This window comes from Brachyhypopomus gauderio, chromosome 8 (assembly GCF_052324685.1).
Source record: "Brachyhypopomus gauderio isolate BG-103 chromosome 8, BGAUD_0.2, whole genome shotgun sequence".
NCBI classification, from domain to species: Eukaryota; Metazoa; Chordata; class Actinopteri; order Gymnotiformes; family Hypopomidae; genus Brachyhypopomus; species Brachyhypopomus gauderio.
The window spans coordinates 27,258,071-27,270,435 of NC_135218.1; the positions used below are offsets into that span (position 1 = coordinate 27,258,071).

The following is a 12,365-nucleotide window of genomic DNA, read 5'->3' on the forward strand; positions in this document are numbered from 1 at the left end:
CAGTGCACTGGGCTGACTAACTCTGACTCTCTATAATACACACACACACACACACACACACACACACACACACATTGTTGCCTGTACTGGCGGTTTGATGTGTGGTTGCAGACAGCACTGGCAGAGGTCTGATCAATGTTATGCTTTACACAGTAACAGTCTGGTCTGTGTGACTGCAGTTACTAGAGCTGAAATGAACTGGCAGCGATGTGACTGAATCATCATTGATATTCAAGAATTACCTTCAAATTACCTTCAAATTACCTTAAAACATACCTGAACACTCCAAAGGGGATTTGGGGTCTGGGCAGAGACTTAACTGTCAACAAAATGTCTGCAAGAACCATTACAAAATGAAAAACATCCTCCTCTTCTCCAAGAAGCCCCACGGTTCCTAACACGGGCTGCCAAGACCACGTGTCGTGTTTCGCCTTAAAATAGCAAGTCACTTTCTCAGCAGGTCCTGCAGTTCCCAAAGCATGTTAAAGACGGTCCAAGCACCACCGACAGCTTTTCAGCATGGTGTTCCAGTGTCCATCAAACGTCAGCGTGGCCAGTGGGGGCGCGTGAGGAATTCAGAGTGTTTCTGGTGTGCTGTGGGTGAGCTGGCATCTCCACCGACCTGGCACAGGTCCTGCACGGCTCAGGTTGCCTTGGCGATAGAACGGTCCTGCTCTGTCACAGAATTCCTCTGTTTGTCCACCATCACCATGGAAGCGTCGTTAGGCTGGAAAAAATCAGTTTTTTTAATCAACTTACTCAGAGTTTGGAACATGAAGGGATCAGGATTAGTCTTAAGAGCATCACAGACAGACCAAGATGGGTCTAGGATCAGAGCACATGGGTTTAGGAGCAGAGTACATGGGAATCATGTTGGGGCTAATGCTGAAATTTGAAAGAGCTGGCATAAAAACAATCTCTCAGCCCAGCAAAAGTGCTATTAATCTGACCGGTAGAGAAGGCACTGAAATAAGTGTTCAACGATTGTGGTCTCCACGTGTTTGGCCTGCAACACTTCACATTTGCGTCAGTATCACAGCTGCGGAGTTGAAACAGTCACCCATGCTGTACTTTACCAGTGCTAAACCCTGGACGCTCGGTGTTGATGGTTAGTGTCCTCGTCGAATTAAAAGCTTGATTTGTTTTTTTATTTCCATCCGTTAACGCGAGTGCTGACAGGTGATGTAGAAGGTGTGGGGCAGTGATGCAGGTTCCCTGATAGAAAAGAAATCTCAGTGTAGGTTTGTTTGTATTGGAAACCAGTGCGTAGAGATATTATTTTTGTCCAAAGTATGTGCAAATGTTTTGGATAGATTAAATCCCCCTCCCCCTTAAATTCTTTGAACAAGTTGGTGACTCATCTGAACTGTAAAAGACAAGAAAGATGGACTAATTCTGTCAAACTGCTGCTGTCATATTTCACAAGAGAGGCTGCAGGATGAAGCAAGCCAGCCAGGTTAGAGCAGACACAGACTCCACAGAGATCAGGGATCCCTAAACACAGAGAGCAGAGATCCCTAAACACAGAGATCAGAGATCCCTAAACACAGAGATCAGGGGTCCCTAAACACAGAGATCAGGGGTCCCTAAACACAGAGAGCAGAGATCCCTAAACACAGAGATCAGAGATCCCTAAACACAGAGATCAGGGGTCCCTAAACACAGAGAGCAGAGATCCCTAAACACAGAGATCAGAGATCCCTAAACACAGAGATCAGGGGTCCCTAAACACAGAGATCAGGGGTCCCTAAACACAGAGATCAGGGATCCCTAAACACAGAGATCAGAGATCTCTAAACACAGAGAGCAGGGATCTCTAAACACAGAGAGCAGGGATCCCTAAACACAAAGATCAGGTATCCCTAAACACAGAGAGCAGGGATCCCTAAACACAGAGATCAGGGATCCCTAAACACAGAGATCAGGGATCCCTAAACACAGAGATCACTAAACACAGTGATCAGGGATCCCTAAACACAGATCCCTAAACACAGAGATCAGAGATCCCTAAACACAGAGATCAGAGAACCCTAAACACAGAGATCAGGGATCCCTAAACACAGATATCAGGGATCCCTAAACACAGAGATCAGAGATCTCTAAACACAGAGAGCAGGGATCCCTAAACACAGAGATCAGGGGTCCCTAAACACAGAGATCAGAGATCCCTAAACACAGAGATCAGGGGTCCCTAAACACATAGATCAGAGATCCCTAAACACAGAGATCAGGGGTCCCTAAACACGGAGATCAGGGATCCCTAAACACAGAGATCAGGGATCCCTAAACATAGAGATCAGGGATCCCTAAACACAGAGATCAGGGATCCCTAAACACAGAGATCCCTAAACACAGAGAGCAGGGATCCCTAAACACAGAGATCAGGGATCCCTAAACACAGAGATCCCTAAACACAGAGAGCAGGGATCCCTAAACACAGAGATCGCTAAATACAGTGATCAGGGATCCCTAAACACAGAGATCAGGGATCCCTAAACACAGAGATCAGGGATCCCTAAACACAGAGATCAGAGATCCCTAAACACAGAGATCAGAGATCTCTAAACACAGAGAGCAGGGATCCCTAAACACAGAGATCAGGGGTCCCTAAACACAGAGATCAGAGATCCATAAACACAGAGATCAGGGGTCCCTAAACACAGAGATCAGAGATCCCTAAACACAGAGATCAGGGGTCCCTAAACACAGAGATCAGGGGTCCCTAAACACGGAGATCAGGGATCCCTAAACACGGAGATCAGGGATCCCTAAACATAGAGATCAGGGATCCCTAAACACAGAGATCAGGGATCCCTAAACACAGAGATCCCTAAACACAGAGAGCAGGGATCCCTAAACACAGAGATCCCTAAACACAGAGATCAGGGGTCCCTAAACACAGAGATCAGGGGTCCCTAAACACTGAGATCAGGGATCCCTAAACACGGAGATCAGGGATCCCTAAACACAGAGATCAGGGATCCCTAAACACAGAGATCAGGGATCCCTAAACACAGAGATCCCTAAACACAGAGAGCAGGGATCCCTAAACACAGAGATCGCTAAATACAGTGATCAGGGGTCCCTAAACACAGAGATCAGAGATCCCTAAACACAGAGATCAGGGGTCCCTAAACACAGAGATCAGGGGTCCCTAAACACAGAGATCAGGGATCCCTAAACACAGAGATCAGAGATCTCTAAACACAGAGAGCAGGGATCTCTAAACACAGAGAGCAGGGATCCCTAAACACAAAGATCAGGTATCCCTAAACACAGAGAGCAGGGATCCCTAAACACAGAGATCAGGGATCCCTAAACACAGAGATCAGGGATCCCTAAACACAGAGATCACTAAACACAGTGATCAGGGATCCCTAAACACAGATCCCTAAACACAGAGATCAGAGATCCCTAAACACAGAGATCAGAGAACCCTAAACACAGAGATCAGGGATCCCTAAACACAGATATCAGGGATCCCTAAACACAGAGATCAGAGATCTCTAAACACAGAGAGCAGGGATCCCTAAACACAGAGATCAGGGGTCCCTAAACACAGAGATCAGAGATCCCTAAACACAGAGATCAGGGGTCCCTAAACACATAGATCAGAGATCCCTAAACACAGAGATCAGGGGTCCCTAAACACGGAGATCAGGGATCCCTAAACACAGAGATCAGGGATCCCTAAACATAGAGATCAGGGATCCCTAAACACAGAGATCAGGGATCCCTAAACACAGAGATCCCTAAACACAGAGAGCAGGGATCCCTAAACACAGAGATCAGGGATCCCTAAACACAGAGATCCCTAAACACAGAGAGCAGGGATCCCTAAACACAGAGATCGCTAAATACAGTGATCAGGGATCCCTAAACACAGAGATCAGGGATCCCTAAACACAGAGATCAGGGATCCCTAAACACAGAGATCAGAGATCCCTAAACACAGAGATCAGAGATCTCTAAACACAGAGAGCAGGGATCCCTAAACACAGAGATCAGGGGTCCCTAAACACAGAGATCAGAGATCCATAAACACAGAGATCAGGGGTCCCTAAACACAGAGATCAGAGATCCCTAAACACAGAGATCAGGGGTCCCTAAACACAGAGATCAGGGGTCCCTAAACACGGAGATCAGGGATCCCTAAACACGGAGATCAGGGATCCCTAAACATAGAGATCAGGGATCCCTAAACACAGAGATCAGGGATCCCTAAACACAGAGATCCCTAAACACAGAGAGCAGGGATCCCTAAACACAGAGATCCCTAAACACAGAGATCAGGGGTCCCTAAACACAGAGATCAGGGGTCCCTAAACACTGAGATCAGGGATCCCTAAACACGGAGATCAGGGATCCCTAAACACAGAGATCAGGGATCCCTAAACACAGAGATCAGGGATCCCTAAACACAGAGATCCCTAAACACAGAGAGCAGGGATCCCTAAACACAGAGATCGCTAAATACAGTGATCAGGGGTCCCTAAACACAGAGATCAGAGATCCCTAAACACAGAGATCAGGGGTCCCTAAACACAGAGATCAGAGATCTCTAAACACAGAGAGCAGGGATCCCTAAACACAGAGATCAGGGGTCCCTAAACACAGAGATCAGAGATCCCTAAACACAGAGATCAGGGGTCCCTAAACACAGAGATCAGAGATCCCTAAACACAGAGATCAGGGGTCCCTAAACACAGAGATCAGGGGTCCCTAAACACAGAGATCAGAGATCCCTAAACACAGAGATCAGGGATCCCTAAACACAGAGATCAGAGATCCCTAAACACAGAGATCAGAGATCCCTAAACACAGAGATCAGGGATCCTTAGATCTGTGCTTCCAGTACAAAACTAGCTGAAACTTTTGCTAACCACTGTAGGATATTTCCACATTTTGTATTCCCATTATTTTTCCTGTATACAAGTGCATACTCAATACCATAACATCAAATCTACAATATTAATGAGACAATTTATAAGAAATGCCTGTGCAAAATTTCTGTGTGTGTGTGTGTGTGTGTCTAACTCTCATTCAGTCTTCAGTCTTTCTCTTAATCTCTCTATCACTCTTACTCTTTCTTCTAAATCTCTACTCAGACATGGTTGAGCTGTCTGGTCTCTCTATGGACTGGTACGGGAGAGCTGGCGTGGGTCCCTGAAGCTGGCCTGGTGCTGTTGTAGTTGGCGTGTCCCGTGTGACACACACGAGCGCTCTCTCAGTGTGAGTCTGCTCGTCTGGCTGTGTGCTTGACCAGACAGGTGCTCTATGCTAGCCACCATCTGGAGTACATGAGCAATAATGTGTGTCCACCGGGAATGAGCTAATTTTCAAACAAAGGCCATTAAGTTTATGAGGTGACTTACCCCACCCAGATACTGAGCCCCATCCCAGATTTAACACCCTTCACACACACAGTCTTCCCTCTTTTTCCACTGCTGAAAAAGATCATGTGATCCAACATGCACCCTTGCCCTCGTTAGCAGAGCTTGGGAAAGATAAGTTTGATAATGTGCCTGTGTCTTTATTATTTTAGGTCAAATAACAGATTACTTTTCACTAGTCACTGATGGTTTATAACAAAAGGAAGCAACCATGCATACAAAAAAACAAGTTTTTTTTGCGTTATACACGGCATCGTAAGTCACACAGCAAGGTGAACACTGGGGGCAACAGAATGCCAAAGCCTTGTCTCATCTCGTCTCGTCTCGTCTCATCTCTGTGGGGTTTTATGGATCAGCACATCCAGGAGCAGCAGAACAGACTGTTGCTATGTTGTGGTTTGAATAAAAATAATGCCATAACCTCATCAGAAAGACCCAGAGAGCCGCTGGTGTACCAGTGACGGGGGTGTGTCTCGGCGCGTCTCGTGTGGGCTCATGCCCGCGAGACGTTCCCCCTCAGACCCCTGAAATGTGTCGCCCCTTGCAGAGAGTGTTTGCGCAACACTTTATGTTACACCACCGCAGTAACAGTTTAAGCACGCCATTAATGACCGTGTAACCCTACACCGTGCCATTTTTACACCCGAACAGCGGCGGAGATAAGTGTTGAACTTTAGTCCAATTACTGTAGTGGTCCTGCTGGCTCTGGTAGCCCCAGAATCATTTGTTCAGTCATCTATAAGTCATCTATAAGTATTTTTTCTGGCTTGTGGCGTTTGCTTCCTCAGAATCACACATTTTTATTCGATTTGTCTGACTGGTGAAAGCCCTAAAAGTGCTAAAAGGTCGTTCCTGAGAGGCCAGATGTGGGCGGCGGCTGCGAGAAGCAGGAGCACTGATGCTTTGGATGTTAGTGGCCCCGGAGAACAAACCGCCCTGAGCTCTTATTCGTAACTGGACTCAAACCGTTGGCCTACACCTATTATGGGTGATGTTTAAAATGGATCAGAGCTGCAGAACTTTGCTGCACATCATGGCCTCCAAGCTAACGTCATGCTAGTGCTCGGACCTGTAGCCAACAAGCCAACATTATATTTCATTAAAATGTATCCAACCCAAATAGCTAATACAAGTCTTTCCTCTATGTCTCTGTGCTTGAGTATTGAGCAATACTGAATGTGACTGACGATGTCTGAAGTGATTATTTATAAAACTGCTTTATTTGTGTAAGAGGTCTTATAAGTAAGTCTACTTTGGATTACAAAGGGTTAACTTTTACATTAGTTGTCACAAGCATGTATTCAAAATTTTTTGCCTGTAGGTTTGAATCAAGTGCTTAAGTCTTGACCTTTCAGATAGAGTGTTGACATGCATCTCCTGTGAGTCTGTTTTGGCAAAGGCCTTCATGTAGAAATCATGTTCTCTACAGCTGTGTTGTTTCCTGAGGCTATGAAGACATTAATCTTTCAGGGTGAAGTCAGAGGGAGCAGGACTCCTCTCTCAAGGGAGGAAGGCGAGGTACACACATTAAATTGTCAGTACAGTTTAAAAGAAACTTCTAGGCATTGTGTGTTTGTTAAAGTTTATTAAATATATCGTTACTTTAGTAAACCTTCTTAACATTTCAACACTATACTAATGTCTAGCAATTAGCAATAAAGATAAGATCATATGAGGGTTTGGAAGGTACACGTATACATATAATCATGGTGGTGTTGTCATGGTGATGGTTTGGAAGCTAGCTGCTATCTGAGGAAAATGTTGTGTGATTATGATTTACCTCTGGTACACAGTAAGAAAATAGTCAGAAATGTGGCTTGTTAGAGCTGTTTATTCTCCACAGTGAAAATGTCGTCTATGCTAATTGTGGTGTACGGACAGAGGTGCTGTTTAATATGCATTCACTTTGTTATAAACATTTATTAGTTAGCAAGGACCACAGATATTATGGTGCTAACAGCGCCACCTTGAGGTGATTTATGCTAAACATGAGTGAGTGAGTGACTCTGCTGCCTTGCGCAGCATTTGCCATTCTCCAGTTCTTCATTGGTCAGATTCTGACCGCAGCGATGCTATTGGTTGGATATTTGTGGGTGTCATACCACGCTCATCTCGGCACAGACAACGTTATGTAAGCAACAGCAACATTGCATCACCTGATTAATTAACAAGGACACTTTCACCAGGACAACCTCAGCAAGCAGAAAATTCTCCCACGACCAACGACCAAGTTATATGAGGTCAGCAACAATGCTGTGGTCACAAACTGACCAGTCGTTTGCAGTAGCTAACGGATCGCACAAATATTGCTGAACAGACACTGTGCCCCTATGCAGTGCCACCCAGATGGTTTAATCATGCACAGTCGCTCTATGCAATGTCAGATGGTTTGAATGATCTGTAGAGATACATGCTCCTCTCTGCATTAAAGCTCCCCAGCCCTTCAACAGGCCGATGTGTTGGACGTCCGCTGCCTGGGTGCTGCCTCTCATTACCTCTTTACAGTGTGTTGGCTTCAGAGCTGACACTGAGCAGATAGTTCAGTCTGCACACCAGCGCTCACAGTCAGGAGGTGCTATAAAAATGTTCCAACTCTTCTTTCCAGTCCAAAACATCTCATAGTTGCTTTGGAAAAGGTCAGAGTGACCTGCTTCCTCCTGCTATAAAAGTGGCATCATCACTCCACCAAGAAGCACAGCTGTGTGGAGCGGACGGGCGTGTCCTCGTAGCGGTGGAGGGGTCAGTCGGACGTGCGGCCCTGGCTGGGCGGAGGGCACTACGGGGGAGCCGGCGGAGTGTGGAGCCGGCGGGGGTGGTGGTGGTGGTGGGTGGAGGGGGGTGGGGGGGCTTACAGCGGCGGAGCCCTCGACAGCCGTGTGATGGATGAGGTCTCTTCGCTGAGCAGGGCTGCTCCGAACACGGAACCCGGCCCAGGCCGCTCGTTGGACGGCCAACTGGAATTACGCAAGGACACCGTGCAAACTTGGAACGCGACTGGAGCATTCCGAACTTGGAACTGGGAGAGAGCCTCACGCATAACGACGGGATTATCGTCAGGGCTCAGAATCACAGCCTCACCACTCAGTGTTGGAACCTTTGCCTCCGTCAGCTGGGATGGATCACATACATCTGACAAGAACCTATGAGTCCTACAGGAAGCACTGTGGTTTAATGGACTGTATTTAAAAAAAGGTTTGAATACAGCTGCTAAGACGTTTTTAAAAGTTCTTTCTATCTCTTTAGTCCCTTTTGAAACCTTTTCACAACCAAAAAACCAAAGCAAGTTTATATTAATGGTGTTTACAAAATTGAACCTAAAGAGTTGATCTTTCACAATTCTAAAGATTACGTCATTCTTTTGTTGATTCTTCAGGGCTAATGTTAAAGAGAAACACATCCAGTTCTGTAAAAAAGTATGTCCATATGCTCTCATTTTTGAACCCGTATATCAATTCACAATGAGGTTCTGTTAGAATAATCATTTCCATGTGAAGTTCAAAAACCCAGTATGATAATGGTACCCTGGACGTTCCTGGTGGGACTCTTGGCAGTCGGGCCTTAGAGAACAGTGTTATATACCACATCAAATCCAGTTGGTTCTCACAGTGGGATCAGCCATCAGCACATATTTTATCTGCTATAAGTTCAACAGCTGTTGAAATGATAGGAACCGCCATTACTGTGTTGAGCGTATTAACATCTGAACCTCGAGCAGCCCAGAAAGTGAGGATCGCATGACTGGCTCTCATCTGCAGCAACCATAGTCCAATAAGGTCTTATTGTCATTGCTCATGGATGATGTAATGTTTGGTGAAGTCGGCGAAGGAGCTCACCCAGCGAGAACACTTACCAGACAAACAACACGAGATGTTTCCAAGATCTCCATCACCACACACACACACACACACACACACACACACACACACACACACACACACACACACACACACACACACACACACACACATACTCACACACACACACACACAAACAAACATGCGTGTCTATGTTTTCACACACATGGTTGCCCTGTTCACTTGTTAACCTGGGATGAGCAGTTGAATGAAATGACTCTCACCACCACCCGTCTCCCCACCCGTCTCCACACCCGTCTCCCCACCCGTCTCCCCACCCGTCCTCCCACCTGTTGTCCCACCTGTCTCCCCTGCTTTCTCTACCTGAAAACCAGAGAGTGTTTGTCTCTGTCATTTGTTTGTCCTCCTGCTGGAATATGGGCCAGATTCTCAGTCATGCCGTTTGTGTTTCTGTTTATGCACTCTGGATTAAAGAGGGGGTCCTCCCTGTAACAATGTGTTCCTTATGGGACCTGGGACGGCCATAAAAGTCTGAGCTGTTTGAGGAGGGGTCGGTCTGTTTGGGATGAGAGCAAACCTTCCATCGCTTGATTTACTGTGAAACAGGAGGAGAGAGAGAGAGCGGCTCACCCCTCCCCAAACACACGCAGCATGGGGCGCTGAAGGAGTCCAGCAGCTCTGGGAGTGAAATGAGCTTTAATGAGGATTGATGTTGAAATGAGAAATAATGTCTGACAGCAGGTAAATCACCGTCTGTACAGCAGCTGTGAACATGAGAAACGTGATGTTTGTCCAGCGGGGTAGAGACACGCTTGTGCAGAGAGAGCCTCCCTCTCTGGAAGATGCTCAACAATACTGATGAACAATCAGAGTACAGGCCAGGAGGCTTATCAAAGAATCATTGTGTTTTTCTTAGATTTTGTCTGATGCTCTCTGTTTCAACATTGCTTATCCACAATGGCTGACCAATGCTGGATTATTCTCAACTCAGCAGTGGATTCTCAGGATAGACACATGGTAGAGTGGGTGAAACTGGTATAAATGTTGCTGAAGCCGCTGGGTCAGAAGTCTCCTGTTACTCAAATGCATTCAAACAGCAGGCGTTCTGTTATGAGAGACTGACCACTGATAAAGTTTGGGGAAATACATTACGCACACTGTTCATGGCAACTGCTGGGGCTGTCGTCTCTAACCCTAGAGGGAATTAGGAGTAAATATAAGTGACAGTCTTATTAAGTGTATCAAAAGTGAAAGGATCTCTCTACTCTCATAAGACAAAATGGTAAAGTTACAATTAGAATAGATGTCTTTGACAAAAACAGTAGTCACAATTAGAATAGACGTCTTTGAAAATACTGGTCAACCTGTTTGTTTACTCTCCACCACTGTCAGCAATAAACATCTGTCTAAAAGGGCCTGAAAAAGGGCCAATCGGAAAGGTCCCTGACATGTAAAAAGGGCCAATCAGAATGGTCCTTGACTCGTAACTCGAGTGGAAGTAAGGCCCTTGCAGGCTGAGTGGTAGTGAAGCCCTTGCAGGATCAGTCCCTTCACAGAGGAGAACCATAGAGAGCGGAGCTGGAAACACTGAAAGTGTGGAGGATGGAACCGGACAGCATGGCGAAGAAAGATCGCTCAGAAACATCGTCAGAAACATCGTCAGAAACATCATCGGAATGTGGCCAGCTGTTTGTGGAGAACGTGGCCAGCTGTTTGTGGGGAACGTGGCCAGCTGTTTGTGGGGAACGTGGCCAGCTGTTTGGGGGTAACATGGCCAGCTGTTTGTGGGTAACGTGACCAGCTGTTTGGGGGTAATGTGGCCAGCTGTTTGGGGGTAACATGGCCAGCTGTTTGTGGGTAACGTGACCAGCTGTTTGGGGGTAATGTGGCCAGCTGTTTTTGGGGAACATGGCCAGCTGTTTGTGGGGAAGGTGGCCAGCTGTTTGGTGGGATGTCAACACCTCCCTGAAACACTGTGGAATAAGTGAAAGGTGACGTGGCTCTTCTGGGGCCTCAGGAAGAAGTCCCTTAAAAATGGAAGAGATATGTTTTCTACACAGATGAAGTTAAGCAACAGAGAAAGAATCACTCTTATACTTTTATTCTCATCAGGAAATCGAGGTTATATGAATATGTAAATTGGAAACACCCCCGTGGGGCCCACCTCCTTCCTCTCAAAAAGATAACAGAAAACATAACAACTTCACAATAAGGCCACATTGAGGAAAGCTAGAGGTAGATTCATGTCTGAGCCTCAACTACAGCTAAGGGCAAATGTTTGAGAAAGGAAGGTTATCACCTGATACTTTCCATATATCAGTGACTATGGTTATCATCAGAGGTGGGTAGAGTATTCAACAATTTTACTCAAGTAAAAGTACTGTTACTTGAACCAAATGTTACTCAAGTAAAGGTAAAAGTATGCATCCAAAAATTTACTTGAGTAAAAGTAAAAAAGTACTTTGATAAAAAGCTACTCAAGTAGTGAGTAAATGCATGAGTACTGTCTCGTGTCAATAAATTACATCATGAGAAATTGAATTACTGGAAACAATGACTTAATGATAACAAAAAGAATGTATTATAAATAAATATAATATATAAAAATTATTTATTATAAATAATATGTATTTTTGTTTGTTCCTAATTATTAGGCCTGTGTAACTTTAATGTGTTCCACAAAGGCACTAACTGATGAGACTCTCAGCCAATACGTGTAGCTACAACTTGACGCCAACTGAATCAATTTGTAGCAAACTTAATCATCGTATATTGCTAGTGTGCACACTCAGAGTGTGAACTGGTTTTTAGTATTGCACTGCGTTACATTTAATAATTACATCATACAAACGTTATGCCTCAGAGATATAGCATTACACATAATTATACATACGGCAAAACTTATCACATCGTGTTTCCTCAAATTTGATGTCGAGTTCTTGTAGGCTGAAATGTCCACACGTTTGGCAGACACAACTGACAGCGCATTATATAGCTGTCCCTTTTACACGTTTGTAATGTGAACATTGGCTGTATGAGGTCAGGGATGTTCGGGAGGTTTTTCTGTCACCATACTGTCTTGCTACGGTGGAGAAAGTTTGCGTATGTGATCACGTAACTGACCGGCTTCATTTGATTGGTCACTCATAGCTACTCC

The 12,365-nt window shown here is 45.4% G+C and overlaps 1 long non-coding RNA gene across 1 annotated transcript in view; it reads right to left on the reverse strand.

Moving 5' to 3' along the window:
• Nucleotides 1-12,365, reverse strand: part of LOC143522209 (uncharacterized) — a 25,605-nt gene continuing 13,240 nt past the window's right edge. The window contains exon 3 of the long non-coding RNA XR_013132961.1: nt 1-727. This is a non-coding gene — a long non-coding RNA (uncharacterized LOC143522209). The remainder of the gene's footprint in view (nt 728-12,365) is intronic.